The 20,340-nt window shown below is 53.6% G+C and overlaps 1 long non-coding RNA gene across 1 annotated transcript in view; it reads left to right on the plus strand.

The window, feature by feature from the left end:
* LOC141574060 (uncharacterized) overlaps nucleotides 1-20,024 on the plus strand; it is a 34,856-nt gene extending 14,832 nt beyond the window's left edge. Inside the window, exons 5-6 of the long non-coding RNA XR_012500658.1 lie at nucleotides 3,493-6,842; nucleotides 18,179-20,024. This is a non-coding gene — a long non-coding RNA (uncharacterized LOC141574060). The remainder of the gene's footprint in view (nucleotides 1-3,492; nucleotides 6,843-18,178) is intronic.
* Nucleotides 20,025-20,340: the final 316 nt, after the last annotated feature.

The raw sequence follows: 20,340 nt of genomic DNA on the forward strand, positions 1-20,340 counted from the left end.
TTTATGATAAGACCTGTGAACAACTCTATGAGGTATGTGTTATTATTATCTCCCATTTTATGCGTGAGGAAACAGGCACAGAGAGGTTAAGTCATTTGCCCAAGGTCACACAGCTGACAAGTGACAACTTGGGGTTCATACCCAGGCATTTCTGCAAGCTCTTGAAGGGTTCAATGTTTCTCTCTCCCACAGGGCTGTGAAGTCAACAAAAGGGGAGCTTGTCCAACCCCTGCTCATTTATTTTGGCCTGGCATATAGTAGGTGCTCATAAATATTTGTTGAATAAATTACACAAGCCCTGTTTCTGAGTCCTGCAAGTTGCTTTGCTGAGCCCATTTCCTCATCTGTGTGATGGGCTGGATGCTGAGAATCTGGGATTACCCAGGGCTGTGTCTGTGTGGGCAGTGACTGGCCCTGGAGCCTCCCACCTCCCACTGGCTCTCAATCACAGAGGTGACCATTCTTATGGTCCCAGACCTGGCAGTTCACCCCATCAGGCAGGTGGAGGGGCTAGCTCTCTGGGCTTGGACCAGGGCTAAGAACGTTCCAGCTAGGAGCAGGACAGGGCCTGAGCTCACAGGTGCAGCCCTAGCAGGTTTGAGCTTCCACTGAGTTAAGCAGTGCCCCACCCCACCCCTAAGGAAGGAGATCAGAACCCTGTTAAACAGCGCACCTGCTGAGTGCTAAACCCATCCTCTGAAACCTGGCCACCCTCCCTGGGAGGCGGGGAGCAGGGCTGTGCCCATTTTACAGATGAGAAAACCAAGCTCCCCCAAGATCCCAGAACCCAGTTCCTGTAGCTCCAGACTCTTTCCTCTGCCTGACCCTTCTTCAGCTGGGGAGGAAGAGGCACAAGAAGGGTCCCCTCAGAGCAAGAGGGGGTCTGATGACCCCACAGTTGCAGGAATGGCAGGCTGCAACCTCTTTAAAGGCCTATCGTCTTTCTGTAACTGCAAGAGCTGCTCAACCCAGTTTTCAGATGAGAAAACGGAGGCCCATCTGGTTTTGCGTAGTGAACACACCTTCTCCCCTCCTCTGTCTCCCAGGCCCTGGGTGACACCTCATCTCTCAGACATCCCCCTCCTGCTACTCTGCCCCTCACTCTGCTCGTTGTGCCTCAAATACACCAGGCACTCCCCCACCTCAGGGCCTTGGCATTTGTGGGTCCAGCTCCCTGGGACCCCCTTTCTTCTCTTCGCTTGGCTGTTTCTTCTCGTCTAGGTTTTTGCCCCAACCTTCCCTCCTCAGGGCACCATGCAGCACGACCTCACTCTGAAGTCTCTTCCATCTCATCACCTTTGTCATGTCTGAATAATCAGGTCGGTTTCTTCCCATGCTTATTAATTCTCTGTCTTCCCACTGAAGGTCAACTCCTTGAGGGCCGGCGTGTCTGTCTCATTCTGCTCTATCTCCACACCCAGCACAGTGCCTGACAAATCCATATCACTGAACAAGTGTTTTTGAATGAATTTAGACCTGGCTAAATGCCTAATGCATAGTAGGTTTCCAGCCAAGGCTGTAGTGACATTGTTGGCCCAAGGAGGGAGAAGTCGGAAGAACAGGAAATACACAAACACTTGGGTTCCAGTCTTGTTTGCTGTGTGACTTTGGGCAAGTGCCCTGCCCTCTCTGAGTCTGGGCCTCCACTGCCCCAGCTAGAATAAGAGATGATCACACACTGCATCCAGGATTGCTAAGAAGCCAACCAAACTCTGCGAAAACCAGAACCAGCCTGCCCCCAGCAGGTGCCCATATGCCCCGCCCACTCCCCCGCCCCCTCCTCTGCACCCTGGGGTTCCCCAGCTGGCCAGGGTGAGTGGGGAGGCTGCCTGCCAGTGCGCAAAAGGTTGGAAAACTCCTGCTTGCTGCTCCCTCCCCAGGCCAGAGCAGGGGCACACGTGCCCCAGGTCACAAAGCACAGGCAGGGAGCCCAGGGGGTGGGGAGTGGGCATCCTGGGGTCTCTGAGGACAAACCATCCATTGTGGCCTTGTGGGTGTTGGGGGGCTTGAAGGGCCTGAATGAGTGTGAGAAAGCAGGGGCAGGTGTGGGAGCAGGTGTCCACTGTCATCCTCCGCATTACTCTGGGATGGGGTGGGGAGGGGAGTGCCCCCATGCATGCCCCAGAACCGGCCTGGCTGGTCCGACACCTGTTCTCTGCTTCTTTTGTCAGGAATCATCACAGACGTGAGCCAGGCTCAGGGTGAGGTGGATAGAGGGGGGATGGGAGGATGGGGAGGTGGAAGGTAGAAGGGACCAAGAAGGGGTTTGGGGGGGAGAAGGAGCTGGGGGAGGGGGACCCGGCATAGAATCCCAGCCCTGCTCCTTCAGGCTGGGGATACTGGGCAGGTCATGTCACTTCTCTGAGCCTCTGTGTATTCATCCATAAAGCGGGGCTGAAACTCCCCTCTGCGTGCAGCGTCTGTGCCCATGAATTTTCCAGGCACAAGTGAGGGGTTAGGGGTGGGGGGGGGCTCTGAGAAATGCTTTGGGCCTCAAGCTGCCCACAACTCACGGCTCTAAAAGAGTTTGATTCTTTCACCCATGAAACAGTTACTGGGCACCTACTGTATGCCAGAGCCCTGCTAGGTGCTGGGGACACAGGAGTGATGGGACAGATGTGGTCCCTGTCTGGGGAGAAGGCAGAAATCCACAGGAGAAGGAATGAGTGAGAAGATTCCAGACAGCAGTATAGGCGATGAAGAATTAAATTAAGGCTGTGTTAGAGGGTGATGGGAGTGGGAGCTGCTTTAGACGGGGAGGTCCAGGAGGCCTCTCTAAGGAGGTGACATGGAGGAGGAGCACGGGAGATGTTGAGGGGTGGGCTCCTGGCAGCAGGCACCGCAAGGGCAGAGGCTCTGAGGACCGAGCTCCCTTTGCATCTGCAGAGGAACAGCCAGGAGGCCCCTCTGTGAGGAGATCTGGCCTGAAGGGACCCTCCTGCCCTGTTCCCAGGGGCAGAGGCCAAGGGGCAGGGCAAGGGCCAGGCTGGAGGAAATGGGGCCAAGACCCCAGCTGGCAGACTCTCCAGGGACTGCTAATATCCCGAGTGCCGGTGACGAGACCCAGTCCCAGGTGGCAGAGGGTGGGGGCCTGGGCCTCCATAAACAGCCATGGCTCATAAAGCTGATCAAAGCAGCGGGCCTGTCCTAGCCCTGGCCACTTCCTGCAGGGCCCAGAGCCTCCCAGCTCGTGGGAAGCAGCCTCCTAGCCTCTTGAACTGGCCTCAGGGTCTCTGTGCGGCTCTGAGCAGGTCCCTGAGCCCATCCGGGCCTTAGTTTCCCCACTTACGTTGCAAGGTGGGCTGAATGGAAATGGAACCTCTGGACAGCCTGTTTCATTCCACACTTTAAAAAAATTTTATTTATTATTTTATTTGTATTCATTTATTTGGGGGGGGAGTAATTAGGTTTATTTCTTTATTTTTAATGGAGGTACTTGGCTCTACCACTGAGCTGTACCCTCCCTCCCACTTCATTCTACATTTTTGACAGGAGCTCAGCTTCTGGAATCGCAGATTTGCAAGTTCAAGTCCCCGTCCTGCCTCTGTGTGAGCTCAGGCAGTGACCCACCTCCCAACACTGTCCTCAACTTTCCAGTGGGGCTAATGATAATATCTACTTCAGTATCCTAGAGCATGGAGTTTATTCAGGTAATTTATCATGATCATTTCTTGCTTATCTAATAACAGTAACGATCCTCAGGCATCCTCCTGGAGAAGCAGTGTCCCAGGAAGCAGGACTGAGATTTGCGGAGCAGAAGGTGAGGGTCTGCGCCCCTTAACTGCTGCTTCTGGGCAGGTCTGGTCAAGGAGAGTCCCCAGAGGCAAGGATTTCCAGTGTGTCTGGGCCACGGCCCAAGGCCCTGTGTGAAGCAGCACTTCCCAGGCCTCAGGGCCTCCTGGGGCCTGGCCTGGCTCTGGAATCTTGGGATTCTCACCAGCTCTCTGTTTCCTCAGCTGCCAAAGAGGGATAAAAATCCACCTGAGGAAGAGTTGAGAGTGAAAATGGACCCAGGATTCTACCATGTCTCCCACCTCCCCTGTTGCCCTCCTGGTCCAGCCCCCTCCTCTCCTGCCTGGACTACTGCAGTGACCTCCCCTGGGGCTCCCTGCATTCCCCTTATCCCCCTAGAGTACATTCTCTCGGCCACAGAACCTGAGTCATACCACATCCTTCCTCTGCTCAGAACCCTCCAGGGCGCCCACCCCACACAGAAAGCCCCTGCCACCCCAGCCCTCCTGCAGCCCACAGACCCAACGTGGCCTCGCTCAACCCTCTCCACCCCTCCCAGTCACTCTCCATGCAGCCTCACCACGTCAAACTACCAAAATCCGTGCTCAGGTTGCCTTTCTCTGCTCTTACCAGCCTCTAACACACTGTATAAAATACTGATTCACGGCGCCTGTCTCCCCTGTGAGCATGTCTTCTCCATGAGGGCAGGGTTTTTTTGTTTTCTTGTTTTTCTGTTTTGTTCCCAGCTGTATCCCCAGTTCCTTAAACAAACAAACAAACAAACAAAAACAGTTAATAAGTGTTTGTGGAATGCATGGATGGATCCTCTCTCAGCTCTGGGAGGCAGGCACTATTGTTATTTCAATTCTACGGAGGAAGAAAATGAAGTTGAGCAAGGCAGGAAGTTGGTGAGTTGCCTAAGATCTCAGATAGCTGGAGTCAGGGCAATAATAGTAATAATAATACAGCTAAGTGATATTGAGCTCCTACTGTGTAACAGGCACTGGAATGTTGGAACAGAAGTGGAAGAAAAGAGCCAGGCACAGAGTAAGTGCTTTCAATGGAATAACTCTTGGAGTCCTTAATGGGACTTTCTATAGAAACTGTAGGGACTGTTAAACCCATTTTACAGATGGGGAAACCAAGGCTCAAAGGGATTAAGTAACAGATCTGTAACAATAATAGCTACAATAGCCCCATTTTACTGATCTATGCTCTGGGTGCTGGCTTCATATTCTGTATGTCTCACCTTTACTACACCTTCTATTATACTTTATACCAAACAAACAAAAAAACAGTTTCTGAAAAATGCAGTAACTTGGTGTTGGTTGTAAGACAGAATGAGGGAACTTGAGCCCATTTCCCATGAGCACACCCCCCAACTTCTGCCCCATGACATGCTTGGCCCTGAAGATGGAGAGGCCCAAATACAGATGTCCTTTAGACATGTGGTACCTCAAAGCCAGAGGACCCTCCCTGGTGCCTTAGTTTCCCCAAGTCTCTTCAGGTCTGGAGCTCAGGTTGCCCCCTAGCATGGAACTGGCAGGTGGCCTCCTTCCTGTTCACAGCTAGGACTCCCGCTGTCTCTAGGGAGGATGAAGTGGCAGCTCTGCTATGTGAGCAAGGCAAGTGGCTGTGCCTCTCCAAGCTGCCAGTTTCAACCACCTCGGTGGAGTCACAGCTTACTGAGAAAGCTTTGGGCTGGGGTCTGGAGCCAGGGTCTGGGAAGGAGTAAGAACTACCCATCCAAGGCCTGGCACCTGGGAGCATCTACTTCCTGCCTGGAAGGACCGGGAGGAGGGAACAGAGCCACCTTCACCCCTGCCCCAGGCCTGTTTCTCTTCCCATCCTGTCCGTTGTAAGTGCTCTGCAAGCTCCCAAGAGATGGGGTCCAGCCCTGTCCACCTGTCTCATCCTCCCCTGTTCTGGCTGTCCTTTCTCACTGGGAAAGAGAAGTAAATAACCAGGGGACCACATTCTCCAGTCCCCCAAAGCCAGCATCCTTACCTCTCTTGAATCTGCTTTGTTCTACCTTCTCCTGTGGCCTGAAACCCACCCCTGTGGTCCCTTCTCCTGACATTCAATCCCTGCAATTCGGCCCATGTTATGGCTCTGCCTCTTTAGCAGATTGGGAAAGTGAGGTGCACAGAGGTACCCAGTGTGGTCCTGAGTCTAAGGAAGCCAAGACATCCCTCCCAGAGGGCCACAGCGATCTCTCCAAAGGCCAGCCTTCCTCGTCACGCCCTTGCCTGGGGTGATACTGGCTCAGTGGATGGAGCACACTCTGTGTGCACTGTCTCATTTTACAGAAGAGGGAGCTGGGCTTCAGAGGGGTGCAGCCACCTGCCTGAGGTCACACAGCTGGGAGGTGGCAGAACTCTGGGACTACAGAAGGGGAGACTGAGGTGCCAAAAGGGGAAGGACCTTGCCCAAGGTCATGCAGGCCCTGTTAGGGTCTAGATCCCCACTGAGGCTGGGCTAGGGCTGGAAGCACTGGAATCCCAGGCAAAGCTTTCCCACGGCCCTGGGGTCGGGGTGGGGGGACTGTGTGGCATTTCCTGTTTGTTTGGGCAGGACCTGAGTGGAGACATGCGGGGAGACTTCCTGTGGCCCTTCCCCATTCTCAGGAAATAATCTGGACCCAGGGGCCAGGCCTCCAGCTTCCCCAGGATGCAGTGCAGGGCAAAGGCTGGGAGCTGGTGTCCTGGGTTCCAGGCCTCCTCTCCCTTATTGTCCTTGTGTCTTTGCTCCTGTCTCCCACCCTACCCCAAAGTCTCTGATCCTTAGGGGGGTCCCTATTCTTACCACTCAATGAACAGACTCATCGAAAGTCAGGCCTTCAGGAGAGCCCGAGGCCATGATCTTGGAGAGTCACTTCCTACTCTGAGCCTCAGTTTCCTCCTCTGTCAAACAGAGTCATCATGAGGGTGGAACCAGAAATGCCAACTCAGCACTTTGGGAACTCCGCTGCTGGGAGACAGGGAGTCATCGAAGTCTTGACACCGATCTGGCGTGGGGCTTTCCAGATGGGGAACTGAGGCGTGGGTCAGAGGACCCACGGGAAGACACAGCCAGCTGAGGCCTCTCCACTGCTCTTTCCTGGGAGGCAGGTATGCTGTGCCAAGAAGGCACGTTGTAGTGTCAGACACTCTGAGTTCAAACCCCAGGCCTGCCATTCTCTGGCTATGTGGCTTCAGGCAGGTCACTCTGCCTCTCTGAGGCTCACTTTTCTCTTCTGCAAGATGGAGAGAAAGCCAACCCGGTGGCAGGATTTAATGAACTAATTAAGCAGAGTCCTAAATGACCTAATGGCAAAACCTGGCACCCAGTAGGCCTTTAATTCACAGTCAGTCTTCTTCCCAGAGGGGATGCTGTTCTAGGTCACCTTGGCTCCACTGAGGGGGCACAAGGTCCCTGTTGGGAAAGTCAAGAGTCCAGCTGGGGTTGCTGGGAGAGTGAGGTGCGGTCGCTGACCCACAGCTCTATGTCAGCAGAACCTGGCTTATCTGCATCTGGGCCCTCCTGGGCGCTGCTTCTGCCCCGTTTCTGCTCTCTGGTGCCTGACCATCTCGTCCGCCTCACCCCCAGCATGCTCGCTCACTAATGCTATTCTGCAGCCACACCAGCCCCCTTTCTGCTCCTCCATTCTCCAACTCGCCGCAGCCTCACGGCTTTTGTACCTACAGGTCTCTCTCTCTCTCCCTGGATCACCTATTCCCAATATTCTCCCTTCTTTAACAGAAATTTTATTTTTAGGTCTTAGTATTAGAATCTAAAACAGAACCTAAAATAGTTTAGGCAATTTAATAAATATTTGTCCCATGAATAGATGAACTCTTGGTTTTTTAATAGACCCATCGACCCATTTACATTTATATTTATAGGGATATGTTTGCTCTTGTGTCATTCTGTATTCTGTTCACTAAGTGATTGAATGAATGAATGAATGAATGAAGCAGAGTAAATTCTAGCTTGCTCTTTGGGCTGGAGATTGGGGCTTCTCCATACTGCCCTGGGCCATTCAGGGCAGGACGAACATGGAACACATGCCCATCCCTCACTCTTGCAATTATTTATTCCACTGCCCTTGGCCCCCAGATAAGGGCTTGTCTTCAGTCTCTCCCAGGTGTCCCTCATCACTTGTCTCCCACCCCCACCTCAGCACAGGAAGGGCCAGATTCTGGGTTCTGGGGCCAGATCTGCATGCCATCCCAGATCCCCCACTAACAGGTGACAAGGGTTTGACTCATCCCCTCAAATCTTCATTTCCCCACTTGTAAAATAGGGGTCATAGTATTAGCTTCCTACAGAGATGATTGTTGGAAGGATTAAATGAAATAACTTGGGGCAAAGGGCTTAGCACAGCGCCTGGCTCAGAGTAAGTGCTCAGTAAGCATTCGATTTTATTATTTTTGTCGTTGTACCTCATTTTCCTTCAATTGTAAATGAGGCAGCTTGTCATTTCCGTCTGGGCACCTCAGGATCCTGCCTGAAAGTCTGGAGTTAGAGAGCTGCTCAGTCTACTCGCTTATCTCTGTCTCCCCCAGCCCCCAGAGAGGGTCACTTTCGAGGACTCTAGGGGGTTCACAGAGGCCTGACCCAACCCCAGGAGCTGGGGAGAGGAGGCAGCACAAACTGTAAAGAGCGATTCATTCCTTCGCTGTGGCCACACCAGCATTACCCCATCACACAGATGAGGAAACTGAGACTCACTGGCTACTTAATCCACAGACGAGCTCTGAGCACCTACTGTGGGCATGCTGTGCTGGGCTCTCTCCCACGGAGCTCACAGCCTCCTGGGGAAGATGGGGAAAAACCAACTCACCCTGCAGGATTTAAATCAAGTGCCTTGCTCAGCCCCTAAAAGGCTCCCAGAGAATCTTCCAGCATCCCTTCTTGTATAGGGGGGTGGGGACACTGCTCCCTTTTCACAAAAGGAGAAAGCAAGGCCAGAGCGGGGCATCCCGTGCAGAGCCACCAACTTCCCAGGGGTGTGGCAGCCTTCCTGCTGGTGCCCCTGCCGGGAAGGGAATATTCTTACTCGCCTTTGTCAGCCACTGCTGATCCGGCTGCATTCAGGGCGTCACTTCCTCAGGGACCATTCCAGGCTGGGAGGGCAGGGTCAGCGCCCCAGGGTTTCCTCTTGTATAACGTGTGTTCTACTCACTCCCAGGGCTCTCTGAGCCTCCCAAGGAGGTGCAGGCTTTGTCCCCTGACCTGGCACTTAGTAGTTGCCCAATGAGGCGCTGCAGGGTCACCTCCTCTGGAAGACACGCCCCCACCCAGAGGTCTAGCCGCCCTGCTGCAGGTGCACACGGCACCCGGAGCCTTTCGCCCCTGCCCTTTCTCCAGCTGTGGTTCTGCTCTTTGCAGGATGACTGTGTTGGCGACTAGCGTCCTCTCTAGACCATCAGCTCTGCAAGAACAGGGATCTTTGCCTGCTTCATTCACTGTGGTGACCCCATTGCTGAGTATAGAGCCAGGCACATAGTAGGTGCTCAATAAAGAAGGCAAGAAGGAAGGAAAGAAGAGAGAAAGGGAGGGAGGAAGGGAAGGGTTGCAATTCATTACCTAGTATTTTATTTGTTCGTTTAGCAAGTTCTGGGGAGAGAGTGGGACACTTACAGGACTCCTGCCCTCAAGGCGCTACTTTCTGGTCACTGCAAACAGCTGTGTTGCCTGCTGGTGAACAGACTGTGGGGAAAGGCAGAGCCGGGAAAGGGGCTGCTGGGAGGAGGGGTCAACTGGCAGAGGCAGGGGCAGGTCCCTGGCTCCCCCGCCCCCAGCTGGCAGATGCTGAGGCTGTCGTAACTGCGGGCAGTCCGGGTTGCCAAATGCCACCACAGCTGCGTCACTGAGAGCCGGGAGGGCACAGAGGCTAAGGGGGGGCCAGGAGCAGCCCCCTCACCCAGGCTGGTTTCAGCTCCGAGTCAGACAGAGCTGGGTCAAAGGTCAGCCCCGTGTCCACTGTTAGTCATGCTACGTGATGTGGCTGCGTGGCTACGTGCTGCTGTGGACGGTTTTTCACTTGCAAAAAGAGTTCAGAAATGATGGCTGAGCATCTATATTCCCACCTCCAAGAAAGAAATGAAACATGCAGAGACGTGGGGGACCCCAGTGCTTCCCCCACCTTCCCTCTAAAGGTGACTTCATCCTGAATTTGGTGTCCGTGACCATGTGCGTGATTTCACAGTGTTACCTTCCTGGGTCTACCTCTGTATGGCCTTGGGCAAATCATTTACCCTCTCTGGGCCTCAGTTTCCTCATCTGTAAGATGGAGTGATAACTTTCCCCTCTAGGAGGGTGAGAGCAGACAAGCACTGTGCAAAGTGCTCAGATGAAGGCCCGCAGTAAGCACGACGCCAGTGCTGGTCATGGTGCTTATTTTCATTGAACACCCAGAAGCGGGGATGGAGAGCCATCGCTTGGGTCAAGGTCATTCGGGGTGGTGCTATGGTTCACACCAGCGGCTGGTGGTGGAGTGGTGTTGCTCAGATGACCAGGCACTCATTCTGGTTCATTCTGTTCCACTTTCCCATCAGCTCCGAAAAACCAGAGTCAGTGTTTGGCTTGTCCCCTGCTGTCACCCTGCCCCCAGCCCAAAGTCTAGAGACTGAAAGCTGGATTTGTAGAGTGAGTGAAATGGGTTCAGTTTCCTCATCTGTATGATGGGTCTTGCAGGCCAAAGGAAATCTCATTCCTGAGAGTGAGTGCCTGATGTACCACAGGTGCTTTATAAATCCTTCCTCGTTTCCTCCTCTCCCAGCTGCACCCCACCCCTCCCCGAGGGCTAGGCCTGGACCCCACCCACCTCAGGACAGCCATGTGCCAACAGATCCGGGCTCCCTGCTGACTCATTCATTCATTCATTCACACCTTCACAGATTCGACTAATTTTTTTGAGCACCTACTGAAGCTCCAGACTCTGCTCTAGGCTCCAGGGCTACCAAAATGAATCAGGCAAAAATCTCTATCTTCCTGGAGCTGATATTCTGTCAGGGGAGATGGTCATCAGAAAACCATGTGATTCAAGCTAAGATTCATGGTGACCCAGGCAGGAGGGACCAGAGGAGGCACCTGCCTACCTCAGTCTGGGAGTTTGGGGAAGGTTGTGAGCTCAGACTGGAAAGATGAGGAGAAGGTAGCCAGATGCAGGGGAGGGTGCTCCAGACGCAGGGACTGGCCCGTGCAAAGGCCTGGGGTTGCAGCGGGCATGGCAGTTTGGGGACCTGCTTGTGGCTTGGACTGGATGAAGGGGAGGGTAAAGGAGGGAAGGGGGTTAGACTTTATCCTGAGGGAGATGGGGGTTGAGCTGGGAGAGGTCTGACTTGATTTAGGTTTTAGAAGCTTTGCTCTAGTTGCGGCACGGACCTGGGACTGGCCGGTGAGGCTGGAGGGGCAAAGACCAGAGGAGAGACTGGAGTCTTGTCCACACAACAGAGGAGAATGGGAGGGCAGGCTTAGTGCAGACCGAGAAGCTAAAATCCTGGGTGTGCTGGGCCAGGCCTGGGTTTCCCTGGAAACAGGCCCAGGACGTGGCAGCTGAGGCTTCCTCCCTTCTCCCAGGGGACTGGATCAGGAGTCAGCATCACCTCCATCCACCACAGAGGACAGTTGGGCAGTGGCCTCACCCCTCGGACTGCTCACCCCTGTGACTGGCCAGGCCGTTCTGAGAATGGACCACTCCCCAACTCCATGTGGCATGAAATACACCAGGGTGTTCTCAGCACATTTGGCACCAGCCCAAGATGGAAATAGCCCGGTGGTGCATCACCTGAGGCCTCGTCAAATCCACCGGGGTCCATCCAGACAGCAGAATATTTCGGAGCCTTGGGAGAGGCTGGATGGTGCAGAGGTTCAGAGCACAGACCTGGAAGCCCGACAGCCTGGGCCTGAATCCCAGCTCTGCCAGTCACTGCTGTGTGGCACCAGGCAGGCACCTTGCCATTCTGTGCCTCAGTGTCCCCATCTACAAAATGGAGATGATAAGAATGATACAGCTTCCTAATAGGATCACTTCACCCTTCTGAGTCATTAATTAATCCATGTAAAGCATTTAGACCTGTGCCCAGCACATAGTAAGACCTCTAGAAACCTTTGCTGCTGCTAATATTATTATTAACATTATGATTATTAGTGGTAGTCGTGGTAGAAATATGGATTCATCCAAAGGAGAAAAAAGGAAGAGGCAAGACAGGATATAAAGTCGGCTGCCAGTTGTAGGAAAAGGCAAGAATAACTAGAAAGATATGTATGTAGAGGCTCACACCATCTAAGACAGAGATCCGCAGCACTGAAAACACTGAATTTGTGCAGTGGGGAGAGTGGGGACCTGGGAGAGGAAGGGAGGGACACTGACTTTTCACTTTATGCTTTTTACACCCTCCATGCTGTTTGAGTTTTGTGTGTGTGTGTGTGTGTGTTTCCTCTGTGCACTTGTATGTATATTCGAAACCAAACATGCCAGAAAGCAATTCTGCACGAGGTTTCCTCCAGGAAGGCCCCAGATCTCCCCACCCACCCCCGCATCCTGGCCTGTGTGTGGCCCAGTCTCGCCATTGCTGGTTTTCAGAGCTTTAGGCCTTGGAGCAGGTCCGAGCTGGAGTGCCCTGCAAGAAAGGGGGCTCCTCAGGGACCCCCAGAGCTGCCTTGGCTCCGGGTGGTGTGGGGTGTGGGCGTTGTGGGGGGGTGGTCCCGACCCACTGATGAGAACTCCAAATGCTCCCCAGCCCGGGCTGCTAATCGCTTCCAGATTGGCCGGGTCAGGGCCAGGGCCGCCGCCGCCTGGCTCCATAAACAGCCCGTCGCTCCAGATGGCGGCTGGCTCCAGCCTGGCGAGCAGGTTCACGGGGGACTAGGGGGTAGCAGCAGGTGGAGGACCCCCACCCTGCCTCACTGGGGAAGGGAGGCCCCCGCCAGCCGGCCTCAGCTGCCGCTCATCCCTGCTGCCCTGAGTCAGGGACACTGGGCCAGAAGGGGCTGTAGAGTTTGAACCCATTGCTCAGAGGAGAGAAACCGAGGCCCAGAAGGGTCAAGGGATGGTTCCAGGTTGGTGTTTGACAGAGATATGAGGATGACACTGGGTTTGATTGTCTCTGTGAATCCAGCACACAGTGGGGATGCAGTAAAGATCCAAGGAAAGAAAGAAGGAAGGGAAGAAGGAGAAAGGGAGACATTATGGCTTCCTGGGTTCAAATTCTGACTCTGGCTTTTAGTCCCTGAGGGAATAAATGGTTTTTGCTCTCCGGGCCTCAGTTTCATCTGTAAAATGGGGATGGCTGGAGCACAGATCTTGTTGGATTGCTGGAACAATGACTGGTTCTGGTGTCCAGGCTGTGTATGTGGCAGAAGCTCAGTCCCCCTGCCCCTTCTCTCTCTACCTGAGGCTCCTTTAATTCCTGCTTCTCCCCCCGCCCGCCAGCCCCCGAGAACACAATGGCCTCCTCCAGGAAGCCGCCCTGACTTCCACTCAGATTTTTTCCTATGTGCCAGACGCTGTGCCCTTTCTGTGGCCTTTCTCATGGAGTCTCCCCAGCTCCATGGCATGACTGGTACCTGTGCTGTTGCCCCTCTGGCTGATGAGGAAATGGAGGGTTAGGAGGTAGCTGTGCTGCTGTCCTCTCCCCCTTGTCCCTGCAAATGAAGTCACGGGGTTCATGGAGGTAGCAGAACGTGGTGAGGGCCCCACTGCCAGGAAAAGGCAGAGCTGGGTATGCACTGGAGTGGCTTCACCTGGTCCAAAGTCAGAAGGCCTGGCTGCTTCTCCTGCCCCCACATACCAAACTCTTGGACAGGAGGTGAGGACAGAGGTCTACTGCCCCCAGGCTGGTACTGGGCTGTGATCCCCAGGGAAAGGGGTGTGGACCCCTGGCCTGACCATCTACTCCCACTGCAGGCTGGAGCCTAGGCTGGCCCTGAATGTCCCTTGGGTGACTAGGCAGTAGCCTCGTCCTAGGGGAGCAGGCTGTAGGACAAGGCAGGAGCCATCTGCTCTGAGGGGTTTCCCTGTTCAGCTAAGCAGAAACAAAGCTTCCTGAAGGCTGAACCCTTGTTTTTCACCATCTTAACCCTCATACAGCTTTGTTGAATGATTGACTTTGTTGAATGGGTCATAATATCGGGCACTTATAAGCCAGGCACTCTTCTGAGCAATTTACTTACAATAACTTCTTTAAATATTCACATAACCCACTGGGGGAGGGAGTATTACAACTGTCATTTTATAGATCAGGAAACAGAGGCTCAGAGAGGTTGAGTGCCTTGCCTGAGGTCACACAGCTGGAGCTGGGATTTGAACCCAGGTCTTCTAGCTCCAGAGCACACACTCTTAACCACATGTACCCTCTCCCAGAACAGCAGTGAGCTTGAAATGAGTTCAGTGCCCAGCACATAGTAGGTGCTTTTCCACGGCCCTCCTCTCCATCACTGGTGCCTGGATTCAGATTTCAGCCCAACCTCGAGGTCAGAGGCCTGTTCTGCCCTGTGCTGGGAGGAATGTTCGTGGTGGCCTCGGCCCGGGTCCGAGAAGAAAGGCAGCCTTGTGGGCGAAAGGTGAGCCTCTGGGTGGGCGCGGGGCTGTTTACCCAGTGCCGGGCGTGCGGCTCTGGGTGGCGCCGCTGTCAGCCGCGCCGGCTGCCCCGGGCCTGTGCTGGCCTCCAGATGTGAGCTGGCTCCAGCCGGCCGGGCCCCCCCACCCTGTGCACAGAGGGGCTTTATCAAAAGCGGCTGTGAGGAGGCCCGGGAGGCCGCCTGGCTCCAGCCTGCTGGCTCCACGCCCCGGGCCTGCAGAAGCCCGGCAAGTGAGTCTGTGCCGCTGTGCCCAGGACTTCATCTGCTCCACCGCCCAGCTTCTCTGCTCTCCTCAGGGCCTCTGGGGGCCCAGGCAAGGGGTGCAGCCCCCTGTTCCAGGAAACCGATTGCTCCAGAAACAATCTGGAGGAGTGACAATGCAAAAAAAACTTCTTCTAAATGAATTTTCTACATCCCTGAGGGGGAAAGATAGCCCACACAGGGAAAAAAAAGCACAACACTCAGTAAAAGTCAAGGGGTTCTAAGTGAGTAGCAAAGTGAACACGCTCGTGGGAAGGATAAACTGCAGGTTCAGAATGGTGGTTCCTGCGAGTGGGGAGGCAAGTAACTGGGAGGGGTCACGGGGCCTTGGTTTGCTCCGTATTTTCTCTCTTGGGTTGTGTGGTGGGGATGTTATTCTTTATTGGGCTGAATTATTTCGTATTCATAAATAATAATAACTGAAGAAAAAGAAGGAAAAAAGTCAAGACTTCTTCCTGCTTCTGACCCGCAGCCCTGCCCCTGTGGAGTGTCTTCTAGTACTTTCTAGGGATTGTCTGAGCATTCACAAACAAATCCACATCTATTCTCTTTCCTTTTTTCATTTTGTTTTACAAATAGTGTCAAGATATACATTGTGAAGTGCCAGGCTGTTTTCACTTAACATTACATCCTGGGCCCTCCCTGCATCCTCGTTCTTTTTTGCAGCTGCATAGTATTCCACCCTGCAAAGCCACCTCAGCTGACTCTCTAGGCTCCCCTTGATGAACATTTAGGTTGTTGACTACCTCAGACCACACTGAGGTGGACTCCACCCCCGTATGTGTCTCTGGGGACTTAGGCAAGTATTTTCTTTTCTTTCTTTTTTTTTTTTTTTTTTTGTCAAGTATTTTTTAGATGATCAGCTCTTAGAAGAATCTCAGAGGAGGCACATTTAGTCTTCTGAGAGCCACACTAATTTGCCCTCCCTGAAGTTTGTTTCCTTGTGTCAGCCCACCAGCAATGCTGCTGACAAGAAAACTGAGATCCAGAGCCAGTCAGCTGTTCTGTGGGGTGAATCTGTGACAGATTCAGATTCATACTCCTAAAAAACAAGCCCCAAACCCCCTTTCTTGGTTGTATTTCTCTCTGAATGCAAAACAGAAACGTGTTCATTGCAGAAACTTCAGAAAATTGCGAAGTTAGAAAATAAAGCTTCCCTCCCCTCAAACCCTGCTCTCATTCCCACCTAGCCCACCACCAGGGGCTGGACACAGACCAGATTTGGGGCCCTGGGGCGAGCTGGCTTCCTCTCATTCCCCAGGCTGAACTTGCTGTGTGACCTTAGGCAAGTCACTCAGCCTCTCTGGGCCCCTGAAACCTCATCCTAACTGGAGCTTCCAAGGGCGCCAGCCTTGAAAAACCATTGTGAAAATCAAATGAGATCACATGGGTACAGGTGGCCCAACAAAAGATGCTTCATAAGGGGAGGCTGTGGCAAGCTGTGAAAGTCCTGGATTCAGCTGCACAGGAGAGCTTGCCACAGACTTTGCCTGGCTCAGTGATGTCTGGTGTTTTATTCCTGCTCCAAGGCCCACAGCCCAGTGACTCCCAGGACCCATATGTCCAGACCCAGCTCCACTCTCTGTGCACCTCCCACCCCACACAGATCACATGGCTTCCCCCTCCATGGTCCCTAGACCCAGTGGCTCTGGCCAGAAACCCCCAGTCTTCTCGACCCTTCTCCTTCCCTCATTCAACCTGTCAGCACCTCCTGTCTGTTCCTGCTGCAAACTAGATTCAGAACCAACTGCTTCTCCCCACCACCCACCACCCACCACATCTCTGGCTGGACCATCGCACACTCCTCCTCGCTGGTCTCCTCGCTTCCTGCCTCGCTCCCAGTCTCTCCTTTCAGGTTAACAGAGTGATTTCCCCCCCAACCCCAGGGAACATGTGGCAATGTCTGGGGGACATTTTGGCATTACAACTGGCAGAGGGGTGTGTTACTTGTGTCTAGAGGGTGGAGGCCAGGCTGCTACTGAACATCCTACAATGCCCAGGACAGCCCCCAGAGAATGATCCAGCCCCAATGTTCAGAGTGCTGAGACTGAGGAACCCGTGTTAGACTCAGACACGTCTGTCCTGTGCTCCCACCTCAACCAGAGAAGAGCCAGAGTCCTCACTGTGGCCACGAGGCCCCATGGGACATGCTCTGTTGCCTCCACTCCCTCCTGCCCTCTTGCCTTTGGCTCCAGCCACACCAGCTCCTCCCTCTCCCTTGAACCTGAAGGCAACCTCACACCTTTCCTCTGCTTTCCCCAAATGTTCTTTCCCAGGCATTTAACATTTCTTCTCCCCTTCTGACTCTGTCAAATGTCACCTCCTCCAGGAGGCTGCCCTTTCCTCTCTATTTAATATCTGCCACTCCCTGAACCCTTCTGCCTTCTCTTTCTGGCCCCCACGTCTTACTGATTTGTCTGCGACTGTCACCCCACCTGGAACACAAGCTCCCTGGGGGAGGTACAGGGCTGGTCTTATTCACAAGCGCACATGTAATGCAGCCCCTGGCACACAATAGGTGCTCAGTAAATGCTAATGGATCAACCAGTGCACCCTACCAGGCCAGGTCCTGATGCCTGGGCAGGGGCTGTGGACAGAAGGCTCAGATGCTGAAAGATGGCCACCGGAGTGGAGGCCCAGAGGAAATTCCCTGAGGCCACGGGCTGGAATTTCCCACATCCCTACAGCCTGGCCTGGACCTCTCCCAGCCGCTGTCCCACCAACTTTTGGGCCCACCTCATCCAAGGTCCCGCCCTGATTGCACCAAGGGCTCCCCTCACCAGTGACAGCAGCAAAGATGGAGGGGACCCCCACAGGCAACTCGCCAGCATCATGAAACACAACTGAATGCCCCGCTCTAACGGGGCAGCACAGGGTTGTACCTCAGTGAATTCCTGGGGGTCAGAGGTGGTGACTTAATCATCTCATGGTCTCCAGGGCCTAACACTGGCCACTTGTGTATTCAAACATTATGGAGCATCTACTGTGTACCATTGACTACGCTGAGTGCATCTACCTGCCAAGGAAGGTAATTTCCAGCCAGTGGACTTACAGAGGGGAGAAAGTTAATGTATTTTTCTTTTTCTTTTTCTTTTTGTTAGTGGAGGTCCTGGGGATTGAACTCAGGATCTCATGCATGCTAAGCATGAGCTCTACCACTGAGCTATACCCACCTCCACACTGAATTTTTCTATCAAAGATTTAATTATTTTTTCTACAGAAAACATTCTTTCTGTAAATAAATAGACTTGAAGATTTCCCAAGTTAAAAAAAAAACAAAACAAAAAACCCTACCACCAACCAATGCTGGAAGAAAGTTCAGGGGCCCTTGGGAACCCAGAGGGCGCAACTGTGGGGTCAGGGGAGGCTTCTAGGAGGAGGTGAGTTCTGAGCTGAGGCCCCGGGACATGTCCGGGGGACTCGGAGTGGGGAGGAAGTCACTGCACAGACCTGGGACAGGCAGCCAGTTGGCTGGGGGGTGGGGTGGGTGCTGATGGTCTGGCTCCAGCGCAGCCAAAGTCTCCCCGTCTTGCTGTCCATGTCCCAAGTCCAGCGTTTCTTGGTGGAGTTTATTGCAGCATCATTTCTAACATTATCCATTTCTGTCTCTCTCCAGCCCACCTCTGTACTGTAACTCCGTGAGGGCTGAGCCCACCCTGTCTGGTTCACCACTCTGTCCCCAAGGCCTAGAGCACACTGTAGGTGCTCATAGTGAGTTTAATAGTGTCCCCCCAAAATCCATGTCCACCTGGAAGCTCAGAATGTGACCATATTTGGAAACAGTATCTTTGCAGATGACATTAGTTAAGTATCTTAAGATGAGCTCATACTAGACTCGGTGGGGGTGGGGCATGAATCCAACAGCTGGTGTCCTTATGAGAAGAGGACACTGACACACAGGCCATGTGAAGATGGAGGCAGAGACTGGAGGGCTGTCTCTACAAGCCAAGGAATGCCCAGGAACACTGGGAGCCCCCAGGAGCTGGAACAGCAGGGAAGGATTCTTTCCTGAAGCCTTTAGAAGGGCATGGCCCTGCTGACACCTCGATTTTGGAATTCACCAGAACTGCGGCAGAATACATTTCTCCTGTTTCAAGCCACCAAGTTAACAGCAATTTGTTGCAGCAAGCCCAGGAAATGCAGACAGGTTCCACCTGTATGGACGATCAGGTGAACGAAGGGATGAACCAAGCAGCTCGGCTCCGGTGGGCAGTCCAGGGCCAGTCATGTGTGGCCAGGGGATTGGGTTTGCGTGGACTGCGGGGTAAGGGAGCTGGAGGAGGTCCGGCCAGTAAGGGGGTGGGCATGAGGGGCTGTTGAAGTCATTTGGCTGATGTGACAAGAAAATCAGGTTCTGAGGCGTCAACCCCCAACCCCAGAAAGCCAGGTCCGCAGGCAGCTTGGAACCCAGGGCTGAAGTCCCGGGGCCTCACCTCCCGCTGCTGATGCCTTCCAGAGACCCTGCATCCAGTGCTTGTCCCCACGTCATGGACACTCCTCAGAACGTCCACCCAAGGTCCCTTCAGTTAGAGCCCAGAGCCCAGGACATTGGGAGGGAAGTTCTCCACCTGTCTGCCCTTAGTCCCTCTCACTGTGGCCTCTGGAGGCCAAGAGGCAGTGGGCTGCAGGGGAAAAGAGCCTGAAACCCAACTCTGGGCTGAGTGATAGATGACTGGCTGCCCCTACCTGAGCCTTAGTTTCCCCATCTGTAACTGGGGGAAAGTTGCCCGGTTCGTGGAAGCTGTTGTGAAGAGTGGGTGAGAGGAAACCCCTGTCCCAGGCTGCTAGAGCACCTACCTGACCCACCGGTGCTCACCAAGCGGTGTGGGCCATGGGCCCACTCTCCCAGGACACAGCCCCCAATCCTAAAGGGAGATTAGACTTTTCCTCAGATCCTTGCAAAGCCCAACCCCTGCCCCAAAGCCCAGCCGCTCCCCCATGGCCCCACAAGGCCACCCTACCCCCAAGGAGCTCCATATCTTTAGAAAGACCAAGGCTTGGATTTCATGTCCATAAAATGCCTGAAATCAAAGCGAGGCTCATGACACAGAGGGTTTTGAAGTCAGCTCAGGGCAGAAGGGGGCATGAAATTCCCAGTGGTCTTGGCTCTTCTCTTGGGAACCACCATAAAGCAGGACCGGGCAGGAGAGTAGTGGCTGGCTACAAGGGGCACCTGTCATTTTAGCAATGATCTGAATTCCAACAAAGACTCATCCCAAGTTTTAGAGAAGATAATTGGGAAAACTCAACTGGAAAAACCCCTTTACCTGATGTTAGAGGCAGTGAGAGGCCCAGTGGTTGGAGGGTGGGGGTTTGGGCTCTGAAGCGAGGGTTCCAGTCCCTCCTCTGCCACTTACTGTGTGATGTCAAGCAAGTTGCTTAACCTCTCTGTGCCTCAATTTCATCATCTGCCAAATAGAGAATAAAAACAATCCCTCCCTCAATGGATTGGATGAGGGTGACCTAAGTGACTTTATGTGACGTGCTGGCAAGTTACTATTATTTTTCCCAACAACACAAATTGAGGGTCTACTGAGCCAGCCCCTTCATAGACATCATTTCACTGTATCTTCCCTCAGCCCTGAAGGCGGGCATCGTGAGCCCCCTAGGCCGCAGCTGGTGATCAGGGAGGGGAGGACACTTGCCTGGGGCACACAGCTGGTAAGATGGGATGTAAACCCCAGTCCTGGCTGCACAGTACATACTCTTAGTCACTTCCCTTTAGGAAATGTGAAAGGCTACAGGGAAGAAAGACACAGCTCTACAGTATGTTCGCAC

The sequence above is a fragment of the Camelus bactrianus genome, chromosome 19, assembly GCF_048773025.1.
Source record: "Camelus bactrianus isolate YW-2024 breed Bactrian camel chromosome 19, ASM4877302v1, whole genome shotgun sequence".
NCBI classification, from domain to species: domain Eukaryota; kingdom Metazoa; phylum Chordata; class Mammalia; order Artiodactyla; family Camelidae; genus Camelus; species Camelus bactrianus.